Source organism: Oryctolagus cuniculus, chromosome 10 (genome assembly GCF_051225735.1).
Source record: "Oryctolagus cuniculus isolate XC-2025 breed Fujian yellow rabbit chromosome 10, ASM5122573v1, whole genome shotgun sequence".
Classification (NCBI taxonomy): Eukaryota; Metazoa; Chordata; class Mammalia; order Lagomorpha; family Leporidae; genus Oryctolagus; species Oryctolagus cuniculus.
The window spans coordinates 46,635,021-46,655,805 of record NC_142876.1 but is presented as its reverse complement, the minus strand read 5'-3'; the positions used below and the strand labels follow the sequence as shown (position 1 = coordinate 46,655,805).

The following is a 20,785-nucleotide window of genomic DNA, read 5'->3' as shown; positions in this document are numbered from 1 at the left end:
AATTTCCAAAGTACGACTTATGGATTACAATGGCTTCCCCCCATACCGTCCTTCCCACCCACAACCCTCCCCTTTCCCACTCCCTCTCCCCTTCCATTCACATCAAGATTCATTTTCGATTATCTTAATATACAGAAGATCAGCTTAGTATACATCAAGTATGGATTTCAACAGTTTGCTCCCACACAGAAACATAAAGTGAAAAATAATAGATGATTTTCTTTTAAATGATGATGAAATCAGAGCAGACCTATTGTCATGTTTAATCCCAGTGAGAGTCAAGTTGGGAATTGATAATTTCTTTCTTTTTTTTTTTTTTTTTTTTACAGAGGATCAGTTTAGTATGCATTAAGTAAGGATTTCAACAGTTTGCACCCCCATAGAAACACAAAGTGAAATATATTGTTTGAGTACTCGTTAGAGCATTAAATCTCAATGTACAGCACATTAAGGATAGAGATCCTACATGAGGATATTTTTTATCTTTTTATAAACAAAAAAGATAAGACATAATAAAATTATAAAAACCTAAGACACAAAGTGACTGTCTAAAAACACATAAGTAGCTGAAGCTAGAGGTGGTGATGGATCCAGGGAGTCTGTCTTCAATCACTGAAAAAATCTTCTCTGACAAATAGCAAAATATTTGATGGAGAATATATTTAAAAGTACCCTCTGAAAATTAAAACACCCTCTGAGAAAGGGACTCCTAAACTCCTAGAAAAATAAAGACAGATAGTGCAATATGAATAATTTGTGGGATAAAGAATATGTTTGGATGAGAAATTGAAAACACAGGAAATCAAATGTCAAAACAACAAAATTTTTTGTTTTGGTTCTATTTGTATCTTTCCACCACCCTGGAGAAGGCTATGAGAAACCTCACATATTTCTACTTCTGCTACACTTACCTTAAATTCTCAGCCCTTGTTCTAGTCCTTAATACTTGGGAGTGTTTCTCAGAGTGGCATCTGGATTAACAGCATTGGGAAACACCCAGGTGCTAGAGAAACCTGAAATTCCTGACCTCATTCCAGACCAGAAGAATCTGTTTTGGGATTGGGAAAGGAGCAAGAGTAGGGAAACTGCATGCTTAGCAAGCCCAGCTGGTCGCATTTATGCACATTGAAGTTGGCAAACCACTGCTATGCAACTTCCTGTGAATTTTCTGTTCTGGTTTTCAGTAGTGAAAAAACTGCAAAGTGATTCTATTTACCCGAATTCCACAGGCCTGGGTACCAGAAAACAAGCAGAATGAGCTTACTTTAAAGTATAAGTTTTCTTTGATGTGTCAAACATGTTGGAAAACTCAAAAATCTCTTTTCCTGTGAATGAGAACCAAAGTTACACCTCAAGAAGATTGGTACAACTAACCTAACAGTAATGAATCTATCAGCAGAGAACAATCCAAAATAAATGATCCATTAGTCTTCTTTGCAATGTCTTCTGCTACTATTTCTAGGTGCTCCGAAGTAAATTTCCTTACTTATACAAGAAATATTTGTGTAAGCATCTCATTGTACACACTTGTAGCCAAGTATTACATTTTTAAGTAGGCTTTCTGATTTAATACATACTTTCCAAAGCCAAACCATTAAAAAAATGTTCATAGTATGAATATTTGTTACTTAGTTAAGTGATGTTATATTTCTACTACTTATAGCAACTGGACTCTTTGGAACATCTGAAATATAACTGAGCCTAAAGAATGCTATGCTCTCAAATTTATAAGTCAATTGGAATTATGGAAAAGAGGCAAATTGAATAGTTACATCATTTTTCACAGTGAATTTTATAGTATTATTAACTTTTAATTTCATAAAAATTAATTTATGTGAAAAGTTCAACTTCCTTTTCCTATTATTTAACATGAAAAGATAGTCATAATCCATTTTAAGACTTATTTTAAGATTTAGAGAAATAGGCCAAGATTCTACTGATCTAGAATTATCAAATCTGGAATCATTTTTGGAAAAGATTGACAAATTTAGGGCCTAAAGCTTGATAGTTGGCTCTTCCAAGGCATAAAAGAGGACAAGTTTCTACCTGTTTCACTGGTGATTAATCCCAACTCACAATATGATTCAATCTGTCTATGCATGGAGACCAAGTTTTAGTTTCTTGTTAAGTAATCATCACACAGAGTATTTCTCACTATGGGTTGATAAAACATTTGTTGATCCAGAATAATGAAAGTCATTGGAAGATACCAGGAAGTGGGTGTTTGAGGTTCATCTCCTTGTATGGTGTTTGAGAGGAGAGTTTATAACCCCAAAGTTACACTCCTAGGGTCTATTTATTATAATAATACATTATAATATCATATTATCTCTCATCAGGGATCTCAAAGGGATTCTACAAACAGTAATTTCACCTTTTCCTGAGGTATGTAGGCATAGCCATTCCAGAGGACTGGGAAGAGGGTTAGAGAACAGTCCCAACCTGTTCAACCCTTGAGAGACTGAACCAGTCGGAGGCCAAACATGAGCCAGTTCTATGAGTAGCAAGCATAATGCCATCTAGGACCAAAGTTCACAACAACTAGAGTTGAGTTACAGAAATCATCTTCCATTTCTAATTTTATTAGGAATCAAGCAAACTGGGGGTAAAAATATGTCCCTTATAATGGAAAGGTGAGTATTTGGCCTGATGGGTAAGACACTGATTCAGATGGCACATCCCACATTGGAGTGTTGGTTTGATGCCACGTTCCAGCTTTCAAGTCCATGCAGATTCTGGGAAGCAAGGATGATGGCTCAAGCAATTGTATTCCTGCTTTCCAGGTAGGAGACCTGGATTGAGGTCCCAGTTCTCACCTGTGCCCAGGCCAGCTCTGGCTACTGCAGGCATTTAGGAAGTTCACCAGTGAGTGGGAGTACTGTCTGTAGCTCTACCTCCTTCTCTTCTTCTCAAATAAAACATTATTTTTTTAAATGAGAAAAATTGTTGAATGGGAGGTGATAAAGGATATTTTTTCATACTGTGTATAGACTGGAGCCAGGCAAGTTAGAAACAAAAGATACAATGACTGTAATCAAATCTCTAAGCTAAAGTGCTCCTAGATATGACCTCCTGGTGGCTTAGGAATGACTTTAAGTTTGGTGACCAAAGGCCTGGATTTGCCCAGTCTCAGTTTACATCTTTTCCTAGGACACAATAACATTGGTTGTTATTCTCAAATGTGTCCTGGATTGGGTGAGAGTATCTAAGATCAGCTTAAGTGCATATTCTACACTTGAAGACCTTTCTTCAAAAGGAGAGAAATAGCCACAACAGGTGAAGAGAAAACGCTCAGCTCTGCTTATCCTCTCTAAGCCTCAAGTTTCTCATAAGGTGTAGAGGTAATGATACCCACTTAAGAGCCTTGTTAGGAGGATTAAATACAGTGAGGCATGAAGAGTCTCCAGTCCTCACTGCCCACACAGGACCTGGAACATGGTGAACTCCATTTGTCTCCCCTTTTCCTGTATCACACAGAAAGAAACTTCTAGCACAGACTGTCCCAAAGAAATGTAGGGGAGTTAGGGCATCTTCTTTACCTTAGGGAGCATCAGTCCACACGAATTTCCACATACTTCCAGGAAGCCTCAGAAACCTAACCACGCATTTTTTGGAGTTATAAATGAGAAGACAGGAGCGTGGCTCCTTCTGACAGGATATCAGCTGTGTGACCACCCCAGGGTCTGCAGATGGTAGTCACCCAAGTACCAGATGGAGCCAAACCTTCTGTTTAGATTACTCTCAATTAAATACAAGGAATAACCTTCTAATTGGCTGTCTAGGATGCAAAGAGGGGCACACAAGTTACTGAGCTCCTTACCTTTAGTCAAGTCAAATATAAGTGGGTTAATAGTTTCACTTCAGATGGATGGTTAGCCTAGTACCAGTAAGCTTCTTCCTTGTTTTTTCCTTGTGTCAAGCAATTTGGTATTGTATAGTTCTGATGTTTTCCAGAAAAATAGGTCCAGCCTATATATTTCTCCTTTTCTGAACTCTTAATGAAATGTATTATTTAGTTCTTGTGTTTTCTGATGGTGTTATGTATGTCGATCTGAAGAGACTATGCCCTGCACTCATTCTGACTATTCCGCAATTCCTATCTCAAATGCTGAGCAGACAGTGGGTGTTCAATAAGTATATAGTGACTAGAAAGGCACACACATTCCTAAAGATTTTTCCCATGGCTGTCACAGATACAAATTGGTACTATGATCAGCATCATCTGTGGCCATAGAACATATTATTCATGTCTTCCTATGATGCAAGAAGCATGACATTCAGCACACTCTAAAAATGTATCGGTCCTTTGATTGTGACTCAAACTCCTGACTATGGAGACTGAAACTAGAAAAGGCTGTGTCCACAAGGCTGATATGAATAAGGACATAGTCTACCTAAACACTGCTACTAAAATATAAAAATACTTTACGTGGTTGACAACTAAACTATAAAAATACACCAAAACAATTATAATGGCTGTTCAGAACATAATAGCTTTTTTTCTTGAAAGCTTGGAAATGTTTAATATGGCTATGTCAAATGTAAACCAAAACTTCAAGATCATAAATAGCATGGGATGAAATTTATGGACTCGGTTAAGGACACCAATCATTTCAGATCAGTTAGAAGTTTTTGTTCATTTAATTGAGCTCCAGAGAAAATCTTTTAAATTGAAGAAATGCTTAACACAGGTACTTTCAGAACTTAAAACCATATGAATAATAAATTTAGCTTACTGTGAAATGTTTTAAAAGTTATTCACTTTTATTGGTATTTTTACATAAAATACAGTATTAAATTTAATCTATAAGAAATGTAAGTGTGCAAGTACCTACATTTGTACAAAGCCATAAATATAAAATATCATATAACTATTAGGATCTGCTGTTTTCTCTATAATTTTTTAGCTTAATCCAAATTTTCTAAGTTGTTGTCTTGGTTTTCCATTTTTCCAAAAAATAACCAGTAATGAAAACTTTATGTGAGAATACTTAGTAATGAAATCACCTCTGCCGTCTTCCACTTCCCAACAAGTACCTTGTGTGTGAAGGGCAAGCATTGTGGACTTCCCCTAAACGGTATTTCAAAATCTAGAGAATTTTGAAGTTTTTTTTACAATTAAAACTATTTTGTTTGCAAGTTATAGGAAGTTGGTCCATGGGATCTGAGTCTAAAAGGAAAAAAATTGGAGCAGGAGGGTCACAGGATAATAAAAAAGAGATGCCAATATTACGAGGAAGACAACATCTTGTCCTTTAATCGTGCCCTTTCACCTCTACTCTCTTCTTCAGCAGATTGTCTTGTGCTTTCACCAGCAGAGAAGTGAAGCTTTTTTCTTTTAATCTCCATTTTAGTTAACATTAGCAAAGAGACCCACACAGTCTTGTACAGTTATTTTTCAGTCCTGTGTTCACCGCTGTGACCCAACAGGAGAAATGTTATGATTAAGAGCTTTCCCTGAAGCCGGCGCTGCGGCTCACTATGCTAATCCTCCGCCTTGCGGCGCCGGCACACCGGGTTCTAGTCCCGGTTGGGGCACCGAATTCTGTCCCAGTTGCCCCTCTTCCAGGCCAGCTCTCTGCTGTGGCCCGGGGGGGGGGGGGGGCAGTGGAGGATGGCCCAGGTGCATGGGCCCTGCACCCCATGGGAGACCAGGATAAATACCTGGCTCCTGCCATCAGATCAGCGCGGTGCGCCAGCCACAGTGCGCTGGCCGCGGCGGCCATTGGAGGGTGAACCAACGGCAAAAGGAAGACCTTTCTCTCTGTCTCTCTCTCTCTCACTGTCCACTCTGCCTGTCAAAAAAAAAAAAAAAAAAAAAAAAAAGCTTTCCCTGAAAATATGGAGCTAAAGGAGCTTCCAGAGGAAGGAGAGTGCTGCTCTTGGGAGAATCAAAGCATGTTATAGAAAGAACATTTTGGTTATCCACTAGGACTAATGGATGTCCTTGGGAGCCCGGGTGTCAGGCTCTGGCTTATTTTGGATATCAGAAACATCTTTTCTTGGCCTTTTAATTATGTTGCTTGTTGGAGTGATGAGCAAGGGAACAGTTAAGAGGAGAATGGAAAAGGTCTTGGAACATGGGGGTTATAAAATCTTATAAGAAAAGTACCTTCTATGTACCAAAATTGGCCTGTGACTTTGATAGATATCCATAAGGCAGTGATTGCTATTTGATCAATAACATGACCCAAAAATGCTGTGGTCTCTCTTTTTATATTATTGTTGAGTGCCAATAAACCATAGAGATCCTAAGTAACTAAAAGAATATATTTAGTCCTCATCTATTCCTATTGGGTATTTATTCAAGCTTTAATCAAAACACTGAGTTTCCATTTTTAAAATATTCCAACATTCATTTTGGTCATGGAGTCCATTGTAAATTGCTCCATAAAAAGTCAATGCACATGCTTTTTAATAACAGCAAAGTCACAAATGTTCTCTTACTCTATGCCATAAATAAAATAGTGACAAACGAGAACATGGAAAGAAACAACTCAAAATTAAACATTATTAAGATTTCCCCAAGCTAAATTTGTATCATTGTATGATAGCTGGGTACTTTAGCTACCTAGGAAAAGTAAACAGGTGCCTGCTCAACACCCAGTATTTCTTACACACTGGCACATATACACTACATCAAAAACATCTGGAGAGGTTTTTTTTTTTTTTTTTTTGAAAGCTTTATTTATTTACTTGAGAAGTAGAGTTAGAGAGAGAGAGAGAGAGAGAGAGGGAGAAACAGAAAGAGAAGTCTATAATCTGCTTCACTCCCCAACGACGACAACAGCCAATCTGAAGCCAGGAGCCAGGAGCTTCTTTCAGGTCTTCCACGTGGGTGCAGGGGCCCAAGCACAGGGCCATCTTCTACTGCTTCCCCAGGCCATAGCAGAGAGCTGGATCAGAAGTGGAGCAGCCAGAATCCAAACTAGCACCCATATGGAATGCCAGTGCTACAAGCACAGGCTTAACCTACTCCACCATAGTGCCAGCCCCATCTGGAGATTTTTAGGTATGCTGATGTTGAGTCCAACCCAGCCGGATTCTTAGTCAATAGGTCTGTCTTGGCTCTTTTAACTGTTTTGCTTTGTTGATTTGTTTTTAAATGTCCCAGGTGACTCAGATGCACAGCCATGTTGGGAAACTGCTTTTTAACTAAAATGCCTAATCTTTCTATGGCTTTTATTAACAATACTTGGCAATGTATATTCATCATATAATTCATAAAATTCTGAAAATTCAGAGTACAAGTAGAGGAGACTGAATTTTGTTATACCATACTGACCCAATTTCAACCAAATACACAAAGTGCATACAGTCTTTATTTTCATCTATAAAATGAGATAAGATGATGTGTAAAATTCCTGTCAGCCATAAGTATATTTAACATATGTAATGAAATGAGTAGAAATGCTCATTATCATTTTCATCAAAAGAATAAGGGTCACAGAAATAAACATATACATATATGTGTTGATAAAAAAAATAGAATATATTCCAGGAGTAGAGTATATCTGGGACTCAAATCCAGTCACTCCAGCATGGGATGCTGGTGTCCCAAGCCGTGTCTTAACTGGTAGGCCAAATGCCCACCACAAGAACTAATCTGTTTTATTAATGGCCTTTTGATATGTTCTATTTTTTATCAATATATATGTATATGCTTATTTATGTGATCCTTATACTTTTGATGAAAATGATAATAAACATTTCTACTCACATTTCATTCTCACATCAAATTTAGGGAATTACATAGGTTAACTAAGAACCGACTTATTTTATTTACTCAGACAAGCACTCAGACACTCACAGATAAATCTACGTGAAAGGCCAGCTTAGTCAATCATAATTTAATCCCTGCCTTGGTCAGCATTTTCATACAAATCTCTTTCCAATCCAGAATAATCATGGTGACATGTCTAGAAAGTAGTTTTCAGTGTGCTGAGCTTGGGCAAAGAACAGTTTCCAGGGTGGGTGGGGTGAATTTTTTTTTCGTGTGTTATCACGCCTCTGATTAGGACGCTGTGAGTCACTGTGTGTTTGGCATACTCTCAACTGAAACATACCTTTGCTTTTCTCCGGGTTGGTCTCTCCCTCACTTATCATCATGGGAAAAAGAAAAAATTAATGAATGATAGATTAAGATATTACTTCTCAAAAGAAGATCCTGCTGTGAAAGTGCAGGCTAAGGCTAACGTCCCAGAACCTCACACTGATTAGGTTGTCCTCAACCTTAAAAATATTATCCGTAATACAAGTCTCCAAATTGTTTGCATTGTTTGCTGATTTTATTATTCTTAAACTTTAGTTTATGTGTATTCATTTTTGTCCTATTAGAACATGGCTGTAAATTAGTGATCCATCAGTGATTGCTAGAATTCTGGGTGGCATGATTACAATTCATTTCTTAAAGTTTTGAGATTATCTTTATCTCTAATCTCTCTCATACCCTGAAAAATCCACGGCAATATCATGTTTCCATTCCTCTCCTAGTTAATTTTACTATGGAGGCATGAGTACTGAACCCATGATGGAGAAGAAAGAGGAGAATTATCCAAGTGTTTTATTTAGGATAAATAGCTTCACCCAAGTAAATTCTACAAGGCACTGCTAACGTTGTCTTCAATTTTCATTTACTAAAGTGAGAGCCCAAGTCACCTCCTTGTGAGTCACCCAGCAAAAATCAGATTCCTATTGCAAATTTACCTTCGGACCTTGGCACTAAATTGCCTTCAATAAGACAACCCACCCCCTGATGCTGCGGGACAGATCAAAGATTCCCTCACATAATGTCAGAGCAGCTGCACTACCACCACCTCTTCAAGTCCAGATATCTTTCTGCTCTGAAGAGTTCAGAAATCCGACACTGACTTTTAGATTTATGACGCAGATAGCACTTAATTTGCTTCCAAGACACTAGCTGATGGCTGATTCTTCATCGATGGTCACCTTCATTATGAAGCTTGCAAAGAGCTGAGACTTCCAGAGCTGTCATGTCAAAGAAATAGGCTACTTCTCTCACCTACAAAAAATAACTCATTGGCACATGCCAAAACGACTTAGTTATGGAGCTTGGAATGTTTGATAAAATAAAAAAAGCCCACTTACTAAATGTATTTCAAATTGCAAAAACCCTTCCCAAATGAAAGCTCTTAGACCATTTAAAATGATCTGGCCATGTATAAAATGCATTACTTAGGTGTATAGGGACTATTTATGTGGACAAATGTGTGTTGGATTTCTGGCCCCAGCTAAGGCACACTTTATAAAGATGAAGCAATGATCAGACTGCCACAGCAATCTTGACATTGCTCCCAGGTGCCCTGGTGGTGCTGGCTCCCGAGTACTCCTTCATGTCAAGTTCTCCACCCTGGCACCCAAGCCCACAGATCTTCCTTGTTGAGACTTGCCCCATTGGTCTTCTGAGGTCAGACCAAACCCAGGTAAAAGTCATGATTGCTAGCTAAAACAATCAAAAAGAACTTGACTGCATTTTGCAACTTGTCAGCTGGGCAATGCTGGTGGTTTAATGATTATAATTGTGGTATCCCAACATGCTTTCCTAGAGATCGGTATACATATCCAAAACCTTGGTACTCTATTAGCTTCTTCAAAGCTTAAACCTTCACCAGATTCAGGAAGTCCCTGATTGTGAGAGTTTTGTTTGTTTTATCTTTGACTCATTCCTCAGCAGGAAAAAAAAAAAAAAAAACTTCCTTATTGCCTCTTTGAAGAAATGCACCTTATTTGAGGATGTCTGATGTTATTAAAATGCAAAATACACAGGAACAGAAGCCGGTGTTAAACCTTTCTCTGTCAGTGACTTTTCACTTCAGTATTTGAGGAAGTTTCTGGATCTGAGTCATGGGTGCTCTGTGTGTGAGAAAGTAAGCATCCTATCAAAGAAGCACACCTTACATAAACATTTTTCAGTTTAAAATGAAAACAAAGAAGTATGTTTTTGTATAATTCTTATCTCAGCAAGTTTTCTCTTGTTCACACAGGCAATTTATAGAGACCACTATGCTATGAATATCCTTATTCTACTTGAACTGTCTTCTTGCAGGTAGTTCTTGTGAAATTCTTTGAAAACTGAAATGGGAAAGATTGGCAATATTGGGTGGGCTGGAAATAGAGAGCAATAGAGAAGGAGAGACAGGACACAGAGAGGTCCTCCATCTTCTGGTTCACTCCCCGGTTGGCCGCAACAGCCAGAGCTGTGCCAATCTGAAGCCAGGAGCCAGGAGCTTTTTCTGGGTCTCCCACTTGGGTGCAGGGGCCCAAGGACTTGGGCCAACTTTTACTGCTTTCCCAGGCCATAGCAGAAAGCTGGATCAGAAGAAGAGCAGCCAGGACTAGAACCGGCACCCATATGGGATGCCAGCACTGCAGGCAGTGGCTTTACCGACTATGCCACGGCGCCAGCCCCTAACATGATGTTTTGATGTCTATGCACATTGTGGAATGGCTAAATCAAGCTATTTAAGATGTGCATCATCTCTCATACTTTGTTTTCATGCTGAAAACATTTAAAGTCTTTTCTGTCAGCATTTTCAAGTGCTCAACACATTACTAGTAACTGTAGTCGCCATGATGTACAATAGATTTCTTCAATAATTTCCTCCTATCTGAGTATGTGTGCGCTTTGACCAGCATTTCTCCAGTCACTCCACCCTCTAGCCTCTGATAATCACCATTTTATTCCCTATTTCCTTGAGTTTTACCTTTTCTATACTCCATGTGTTAATGAAACCATGCAGTGTTTATCTCTCTATATCTGGCTTATGTCACTTATTATAATGTCCACCAGCTTTATACATACAACAAAGACAGGATTTCCTTCTTTTTCATGGCTGAATAGTAGTTCATTGTATGCATAAGAAAGTTCATGGGAAATGCAGACTGTGAAAAAACTTATGCATGAATTTCAAAATTTTTTGCGCCAAAATAAATTTACCCTTTAATTCCACTTTTCCACATACTTTTCAAATCACCCTCACATGTATTACATTTTCTTTATCCATTCATCTGCTGATAGACATTTAGGTTGATCTCATTTCCTGGCTATTGTAAGTAGTATCATGATAAATAAGAGACAGCAGATACCTTTGCAACACACTGACTTCATATTCTTCTGATTCCTAATAGTGGAATTGTCAAAGCATATATAGTTTTAATTTTTTGAGGAACTTCCATACTGTTCTCCATAATGGCTATACTAATTTTCATTCCCACCAACAGGGTATAAAGGTTCCATTTTCTCCAGATCTTCACCAAAGTTCCCATCTTTTGAAGTTTTGGGAACAGTCATTCCAGCAGTGAGCTGTTATCTCATTGTAGTAGTGATCTGCATTCCCTGACCATTAGTGATGCTGAGCATTTTCTTAAATGTCTATTGACTATTTCTATTTCTTCTTTTGACACATCTATTCAGATCCTTTGTCGTTTTTATGAGAGCTAGTTATTTTTTTCTATTTTTTTTAAAGATTTATTTATTTAAAACTCAGAGTTACAGAGAGAGAGAGAGTGAGAGAGAGATCTCCTATCCCCTGGTTCACTCCCAGATGGCCTCAACAGTCAGGGCTGGGCTAAGCCAAAGCCAGTAACGAGGAGCTTTATCCAGGTCTCCCCCATGAGCAGAAGGGGCCCAAATACCTTGACCATCTTCTGCTGCTTTTCCCAGGCCATTAGCAGGGCACTAGATCAGAAGTGGAGCAGCCAGGACTCGAACCAGAACCCACATGGGATGCCGGCATTACAGGCAGCAGTTTAACCCACTACACCACAATGCCAGCCCCATTTTTTTCTATTTATTTCTATTTAATAAAAATTTTCAATATTAGTCCCTTATCAGATGTAGGGTTTGCAAATGTATTTCTCCACCTCATATGTTGTTTATTTTGTTAATTGTTTCCTTTGCTGTGCAGAGCGTGTTAGTTTGAAGGAATCTCAGTTTTGTTTACTCTTGCTTTGGTTGCCTCTGTTACTCAGGTCATAATCAAAAGTTCTTTACCCAGGCCAATGTTATGAAGCTTTTCTCATGTTTTCTTCTAGAAGCTATACAGGTGCAGACCTTACATTTGAGACTTATAATCCATTTTGAGTTGCCTTTGTGGATGGTGTGTGATGAGGGTCTTAAATACATCCTTCTGCATGTGGACATCCAGTTTTCTCAGTACAATTTATTGAAGAAACTATTCTTTTCCTATCACATGTTCGTGGCATCTTTTTTGCAAATCAATTGATTATTAAAATATTCATTTTTATTTAATTTCATCTTTTGTGAAAGAAATCAAAGATAAAAAGCATGCATGTCAATAATATAAATAGAATGCTGTAGTGTCACTTTTTAAACTTGCTATCTTTCAAAAGTAAATAGGATTGTAAAGATGGCAAACATGCTTATGTATATTTTACAGATAGATTATTAAGTGTCAGTAACCAGTCAATGATTCTGAATCAATGGGCCAGATGTGAGATACAAGTTGATTTCATATGTAAATATGTTGTTTATTTTTTGAATAAAGTATTATTTTAATCTATCCATAATAGATAAATTGAATATTTCACCTAGCTTTATATTAAAAATATCTCAGTAAAGGATGTATTTCCTATGCACTCAATATTGAGTTAAGCAGTTTGATATAACATCATGATTTAATTATCAGAAGGTCTCAGTAAAGTTTTTAACAATTATTTAATACAAGGAACCTGAAATGCAGAATGGTGAAGTAACTTTCTTATTTCATCTAGTTATTACAAGATAAAGCCAAAATTCAAACCCAGATAGTCTGCTCCTGTAGTTCTGAATTCTGATAGTGTTTATATTGCTGATAGCCTGCTTTCCTTAGAAACACACTGGTACTTATTTGAATAAAACAGGCACAGTCTGCTGTGTGGAATATTAAGCTGAGGCTCAGATACGAGGGCTCAGTTAGCACAAACGCAGTTGCTACATCCTTGGTGTGTTAGAAAGATCAGGATTGCTTCACCCAATCTGACTGTCACCAACTCTCTTTGAAATTTAGAGCCAGCTGCTTAACTATTCTGTGCCTCAAATTCCTTTCTGTAAAATGGAAACAAGGATGAAGGACACTCTGACACACTGATTCAATCAATGCTTGTATCTCTCTGTTCTGATATTCTAAAGGCCTAAACCTGCTGGCTTCTAAGATAGAAATGAAATTTAATACCTGCTTTACTTAACATGGGCCTCAGACATTGGAAATTTTAATATTTTGCATATATTGTTGTAAAAATAAGCTTTGCTCCAATTGCATTACCTACAAATAAGAAAAACTGTATTTGGGAAGAAAAACATTCTTTAGCCATAAGTTACTTTCATCAGTGTCATAATAATTTGTCTTGAAAAATATTTCTGAATATAATCATATGTAGATCAAATACAATGTTCATATAATTTATACTTAGAAGACGATTGTATTCTCGTTCTCTTTTTGAAAATAAAATGATCCCCTTGCCACATTATATTGTTTTTCAAATAAACACATCCGATCAAGCTGTTTACTTCTAGCATATTACTGTAATAACCTATAAACAGGAGCCATCTACTGACACATTTAGTATTGCTCATAGTTCATAAACTGGTGCAAACAGAACTTGCAAAAATAATTATCAATCAAAAATGAGAAATGTAGAGATAATGATTTGCATGATTGTAATATTATGACTAATTACAATCTACTGGCAAGCTTTGCTCATAAACTCCATTTTCTTCCTGTAAAACTGGCTCCACAAATTGTAGAAGCATATTGCTATGCATATATCTATTCATCCCACAAGTAGTTTTAGAAAGCCTGCTCTGCTGTGTGTCAGGCACCCACACCATGGAAAACAGGAGACAAATGATCCCTGCTTTTAGGAACGGGGTCTTGCAAGAGAGGGCAGATAAGTAAACCCATTATAGTGTGTGCACAGCACCTGGCAGGAAATGGGACGTTGGCTTGGGAACACACCAAGGACACAAGACCACTGCTCTGTGGTGATGGGTAAGGAAGACAGGCTGTTGGGAGTGACCTTCAAGCTACTCTCTGAAGGACAAGAGCTACCAAGTAAGGGGGAGATCAGACTGGTTAAAAGGCCGGAGAGTATTTTCAAACGAGAAAACAGCCTGCACAAAACTCTAAGGAGGAAGACATGGGTGCATATAAGAAACCAAGAAGAGTTTAATCATGCCTCTGCAGGGAATTTGCAGTAGGGAAGAAGAAATGAGGATTAAAGAGCTTTGAAAAAGAATCAGCTTGTGTAGTGTTTTGCTATTAATACTAAAATCTTGGGTTCTCTTCTAAGACCACAGAGTTCCAACCAGTATGGCAACATAACAGGAGTGGCGGAGTTATTTAGAAACCATCAATGTCCACATGTTGTCAAATTTGTTAGACTATATTATGCTTCTATATAGATAGAGGCTTCACAAAACTGCCTGGCATCCTTGCCTTTGTCCATTTTTGTTGGAAGACATACATCACAGTCACTATATAGCCATTTCACAGGTAAAAAATCGACAATGGTACATTTTTGGAACAATTACAGATGATGGCAAGAAAAGCCTCATCACCTTTAACACCATCATTCCCATACTTGCTCCCACCTTTCGCTGTAACTGTCATACACATGTCTTCAGAAGCACTCTCCTCTCTGCAGGTGAAGCAGGGGAATTGTCTTGAAATTTCAGTGCCACAGCATTGAGAGGATCTGGAAAACACTTCTAAAGCCACAATGACTGTCCCCAGTCCAGCCTCATCACACCATTTCATAGAGGTAGGCTATGTGGTGCTTTGCACTGTGAAAGAGGGCACTAGACTGGATAAATGCTGAAGGATGGACTTGATTCCCACGTTGTTATGTCTCTGCATTGTGTATGGTAAGGACACTGGGATCGGAAACCATAAGACTTGGTCTTTAGTGTTAGCTGTGCTACCTACAAAGTCACCTAACCACTGTAGCCTCTTTCCCTTCCTCTGTGAAACCAGAATCACATTCCTGCTTCAATATAAGGATATAAGGATAAGGAAAGTAACTGTGTGAGAAAAAGCACCTAATGTAAAACTTCAGGAGTAACAGCTGTACTTTATTAAGTATCTACTATGTGCTGGCCGCGCTGCATATCAGGATCTTTGACACTTCTCTGATAGGTATTGCTTTTTGCTTCATACAAGTGGGAAAGCTAAGGACTAAAGAGGTTAAATAGCATACCCAAGGCTCCACAGCTAAGTGACAGAACTGGTGTTCAAACCCAGTTCTAGTTCATACCAAAGTCACAAATGGTTTTTGTTCAATGGGTCTCTTTCCCCTTCCTTTCCATTGCTTACACACCAACCATAGAGTGCTATAGGTTATAATTTAACATCATGAATCAAAACATACTTTTATCAGAAAAACCCAAATACATATTTATGTATGTATCATGCACATCATTTCATGAGCAACACATTTTTGCAATATAATTAATTCAAGTAATAATTCTGTCCCACCCTGATATTATGTTTGTCCCATTCCCGATACCATCTCCACGTTGCAGAGGTGTGCAATCCTACTTGTGCTTGCTCAAGCGAAACAGAGTCAGTTACTCCTTACCACTCACTCCTTCAGCAGCAAAAGCCATCCAACAGTCAGGGATGAGTAATGGAGTGACTAAAACCAACATAGAAAGACAGCAGGGCCCTTTTAGTAAAGCTACAATATAAAGGAAGGCACTCAAGCCAACTTCAGCAACTGCAAATGATTTACTGGGTGAGCCACACCCCACCTGGCCCAGCAATTTCCCATTTGTCCCTTCCCAATCCTGCCCATCCCATGTCTCCACCCTCCTGCTGCCTGCCCTTCCCAGGCCCCTCCCTCCTTTTACGATGACCGCACCTCTCCAGCTAACAGCTCACACACCACACCCTGTCTACAGTGCTAGCTCTGGCTCCAGTTGATCCTCTTTGTCCGCAACTCTCAATCCCATGCCTCGTATCTTAATGGAGCTTCTCATTAATGTGCCCTCCTTGACTCCTCTACAGGCAAATCTCACCTGTATTCCTTAGCCAGTCTTCTTGCATGTCCCTTTGCATTTTATGAAGCCTGCCTATGTTGTTTCAGATCATAACCAAGTCTGTGACCTGCAGACCAGGCTGAGTAAGCTTCCTGGCAGACTATTCTCAAAGGCAAGTTGTCTTGATGACGATTACCCTCCAATGGACTGCTACTCAGGTGAGCTCCCCAAGTCACCAGGCAACACCTTGTATAAATGCTACATGATGTCCATTCTAGTGTAAACAGTTGCCAATTAATGATTAACAACGAGGATATGCTTATTTCCTTATAGTAGTCATAATAATAACAATAATAAACATAATAACTTCCATTAATTGGCCTAGCACCTGCTGTGTGGCAGATACCCTTCTGGCATTAGCATTAGCTCTCAATCCTCATAAAAGCCCTCTGTATGGAAGTATTTTTTTTAAGATTTATTTATTTATTTGAAAGGAGGTGTTACAGAGAGGGAGAGGCAGAGGCAGAGAGAGAGAAGTCCTCTGTCTGCTGATTTTCTCCCTAGATGGCCACAATGGCAAGGGCTGCACCAGACTGAAGCCAGGAGACAGGAACTTCATCTGGGTCTTCCACATGAACACAGGAGCTCAAACACATGAACGCAGGAGCTCAAACACTTTGGCCATCTTCCTCTCTTTTCCCAGGCATACTAGCAGGGGGCCGGATCAGAAGTGGAGCAGCTGGGACTTGAACTGGCGTCCATATGGGATGCCAATGCTGCAGGCAGCAGCTTAACCCACTAAGGCACAGCACTGGCCCCAGGGATATAATTTTTATGAAATTTTTATTTATTTTCATTTGAAAAGCAGAGACACAGAGAGTTCTTCCATCAACTGGATCACTCTCTAAATGCTTACAACAACGGGGACTTGGCCAGGACAAAGCAAGAAGGCCAGAAATCATTCTGGCACTCCCACGTAGTTGGCAGAGACCCAAGTATTTGAGCTGTCATCTGATGTCCAGGGTGCTCATTAGCAGGAAGCTGGACTGGAAGTGGAGGAGCAGTGATTTGAACCAAGCGCTCTGATATACAATGTGGATGCCTCAGCCACTGTGGCATCTCAGCCTCTATGCTAAATGTCCGTCCTCTTTAGATATGTAAGTTTAACACAATGTACAAATTAAAGCAAAAAAGACATTTGTTTATTATCATATGATATTAAGTACCAGAGACAAATTACAAACCCAGTCTCTCTATGCTTCCAGATGCCTCCAACATCTGATCTTCCATCTGTTCCTATAACTGCTGTTCCTACATCACAAAGATTAGAAACCTCATGGGCACTGGTGGTTCCTCCTTATCCATCACTCTCCTTAAACAATTCCTGGCTACAAGTCCAGATTCTTTCTCTATCACACATTTTCATTCCTCTCTTTTTCCTTTTCCCAGTGCAAAGTTGAGCCTGCATTACCTTCCTCCTAAACCATCACAGTTACTTTCTGACCTATCACAATGTACTCTCTCACCTTCCCTCCAAATCTGGTCTTCACACTGCTTTGTTTCTCCTATTTTGAAAAAAAATTACTGTTTCCACTGTCAATTGAGTAAGGGAAACTTATCACCCTGGTATTAAAAAAATCCTTTATAAAAGGAGACCTGTTCTATAGGCTGTCTTATTTACTTCAAGTGGTCATAAAACATCCCAAAGGAGGTTGAAGAAGAGACACCGGTGACAAAAAGGGATTTAAGATCAGGATTAAAACATTCAAAAGGGTGGTGGAGGGGTCCTGGACAGGAAACCAGAGCAGAGTTTCTTTCAGGGAATGAGAAATTTGGAGAGCCAGAAACATTGTAGATACATCAAGAGTGTTCAGGAAGAATAGATTCATTCAGTAGAGGCTCATGCTGCAGATATAGGAGTGATACAATTTAATGGCAAATATGGATTCTAGTGACAGAAGTAGGAATTGGCTTTGAGTCTAAGTGAAGTATGGTGCACCTGTAACACAAAGAGGAAACAGTAAAGACACCTTTTGACCTAGAAAAACAAGAATTCTGGTTTGGACATGTAACTCAAATCCAATTTATACTTAATCTTGAGATGACAGGTTTTGGTGGTACTGACATGACCTAGTATGCTATTAAATAAATTAAGCAAATGTAAATTCTGCCATAATCATCCAAGAGTTGTTTCATTTTTAAAAACTGCACTTTGTTTCAAAAAATTAAGTCTCAGATGTTGCATAAAAAGAAAATGGAGTTATGCTTCCAATAGTAAAAACTTCATTGGCATATTTAGAATCCTTTTTATAGTTTATTTCTATGATTTCCTTTGGCTTTAAATAATAACAAAATCAACTTCTCCCTCACTCTTAGCTTATTAATAATATTAGTACATTATGAATGTTGGGGGGGGGGACTGAATTTCACTGAAGACTCCTACAGTTAATCTTCTCCATATTTAAAATTGAAATCATAGCTGGCGCCGTGACTCAATAGGCTAATCCTCCTCCTGCGGCACCAGCACACCAGGTTCCAGTCCCAGTCGGGGCACCGGATTCTGTCCCGGTTGCTCCTCTTCCTGTACAGCTCTCTGCTTTGGCCTGGGAGTGCAGTGGAAGATGGCCCAAGTGCTTGGGCCCTGCACCCACATGGGAGACCAGGAGAAGCACCTGGCTCCTTCCTGGCTTCAGATCAGCGTGGTGCGCCGGCCGCAGCGCACCGGTTCACTGAGGGGTGAACCAACGGAAAAAGGAAGACCTTTCTCTCTGTCTCTCTCTCTCACTGTCTAACTCTGCCTGTCAAAAAAATAAAAAATAAAAAAATTGAAATCATGCATTAATATCTGTACATTGAACTTAAGTTAGTTACTAGAAGTATTTCAGGACAATGAATCAATGACAGCAGAGTAACTCAATTCACAAGTAATGAGTCCTAAAATAAACACTTGTTGAAAATGACTTTAGGGGCCAGTGTTGTGGTTTAGTGGGTAAAGTCACCACATGTGATTTCATCATCCCATATGGGTTGTCGATTCAAGTCCTGGCTGCTCCACTTCCAATCCAGTTCCCTGCTAATGGCCTTGGAAAAGCACTGGAAGGTGATCCAAGTGTTTGGGCCCCTGCCATCCACGTGGGAGACCCTGATGATGTTCCTGGATCTTGTCTTTAGCCTGGCTCACTCAGCCCTGGCCATTGTGGCCTTCTGGGGAATGCACCCACAAATGGAAGATTCCCCCCCCACCCCGCTGACTCTCAGGAACTCTGTCAAATAAATAAATAAACCTTTAGAAAAAGAAAAGAAAAAGAAAGAGACTCCAACAGTGCTTAAAGTTTCTATTTGTTTTATTCATTATTCTTGTGTATGTACAATGTTCAAATAATTGAGGATATAGGTCAAAGGATTTTTAGAAATGTGAATAAAGATGATGAGAACTATAAATTGCCTCCATTAGTCCTTTGGAGAATAGGACAATATGGATTGAACAGTTTAGCCCTGTAATTATGAACATTATTTAGTTGGGAATAGTTGCTTGGCTCATCCTTAGGGAAAGACAGCATGTCTCCAGCATCCCTCATGGCTCTTTGGCACACCCAGAAGCATTCTTTAATGAATGAACAACCTGATGCTTCCCAACATGATGGAGAGAGAGTGACAAGGGGTATTTATGGAGAAGAAAGAAAGGACTGTTAACCAAAATGTCAAGTAGTGAAGAAGCAATTATCCTTTACATTATTAAATATTAAAATGCATACTATTTTGAATCTGGCTGGGTCACAAAAGAGAGAAACTCATGCAAGTTCTAATTTAGTGCTCTCTGTAATGAAAACTTGTTTGAGAAAGTGATTTCTTGTGATTTAATCCTAGAATCATTTATGCATTTAAAGTGTAAGAAAAATTAAAATTATAGTATTTTTACTAAATATTGCCAACCCTAAAAACTACTCCAATTCAAAACGTTGTGAACAGTGACACAAGCAACTTACATTTTAATGGGCTTTTTAACTTTTTTTTTTCCCCCACAGTGTCTTGGCTTTCCATGCCTGAAATACTCTCATGGGCTTTTCAGCCAGATCCAAATGCCGTAAGGGCTAATTCTGAGACCAGAGTGCTGTTTAGGACACCTGCCCTTCTATGAGTCTGCTGTGTATCCCGCTTCCCATGTTGGATCATTCTCTCCCTTTTTAATTCTATCAGTTATTATTAGCAGACACTGGTCTTGTTTATGTGATCCCTTTGACTCTCAGTCCTACCATTATGATCAATTGTGAACAGAAATTGATCACTTGGACTAGTGAGATGGAATTGGTACATGCCACCTTGATGGGATTGAATTGGAATCCCTGGCACATTTCTAACTCTACCATTTGGGGCAAGTCAGCTTGAGCATGTCCCAAATTGTACATCTCTTCCCTCTCTTATTCCCACTCTTATATTTAACAGGGATCATTTTTCAGTTAAGTTTCAACACTTGTTTGTTTATTCAACACGAGAGACACTCATTTTTTCCAAATAATAAGGTTAATTGTGTATTAATTACAGAGTTCAACCAATAGTATTAAGTAGAACAAAAAAAAAAATACTAAAAGGGATGAAGCATTAAGTTGTTCATCAACAGTCAGGGCACAGGCTGATCAAGTTACTGTTTCTCGTAGTGTCCATTTCACTTCAATAGGTTTCCTTTTTGGTGCTTGGTTAGGTATCACTGATCAGGGAGAACATATGTTTTTTGTCCTTTTGAGACTGGCTTAGTTCACTTGGCATGATGTTTTCCAGATTCCTCCATTT

At 38.9% G+C, this 20,785-nt stretch overlaps 1 long non-coding RNA gene across 2 annotated transcripts in view; it reads left to right on the top strand.

The window, feature by feature from the left end:
* The window catches only part of LOC108177138 (uncharacterized), a 135,957-nt gene that overhangs the window by 17,128 nt on the left and 98,044 nt on the right, over positions 1-20,785 (top strand). For both annotated transcript variants that reach the window (XR_016214074.1, XR_016214075.1), the window contains exon 2: positions 16,105-16,215. This is a non-coding gene — a long non-coding RNA (uncharacterized LOC108177138). The remainder of the gene's footprint in view (positions 1-16,104; positions 16,216-20,785) is intronic.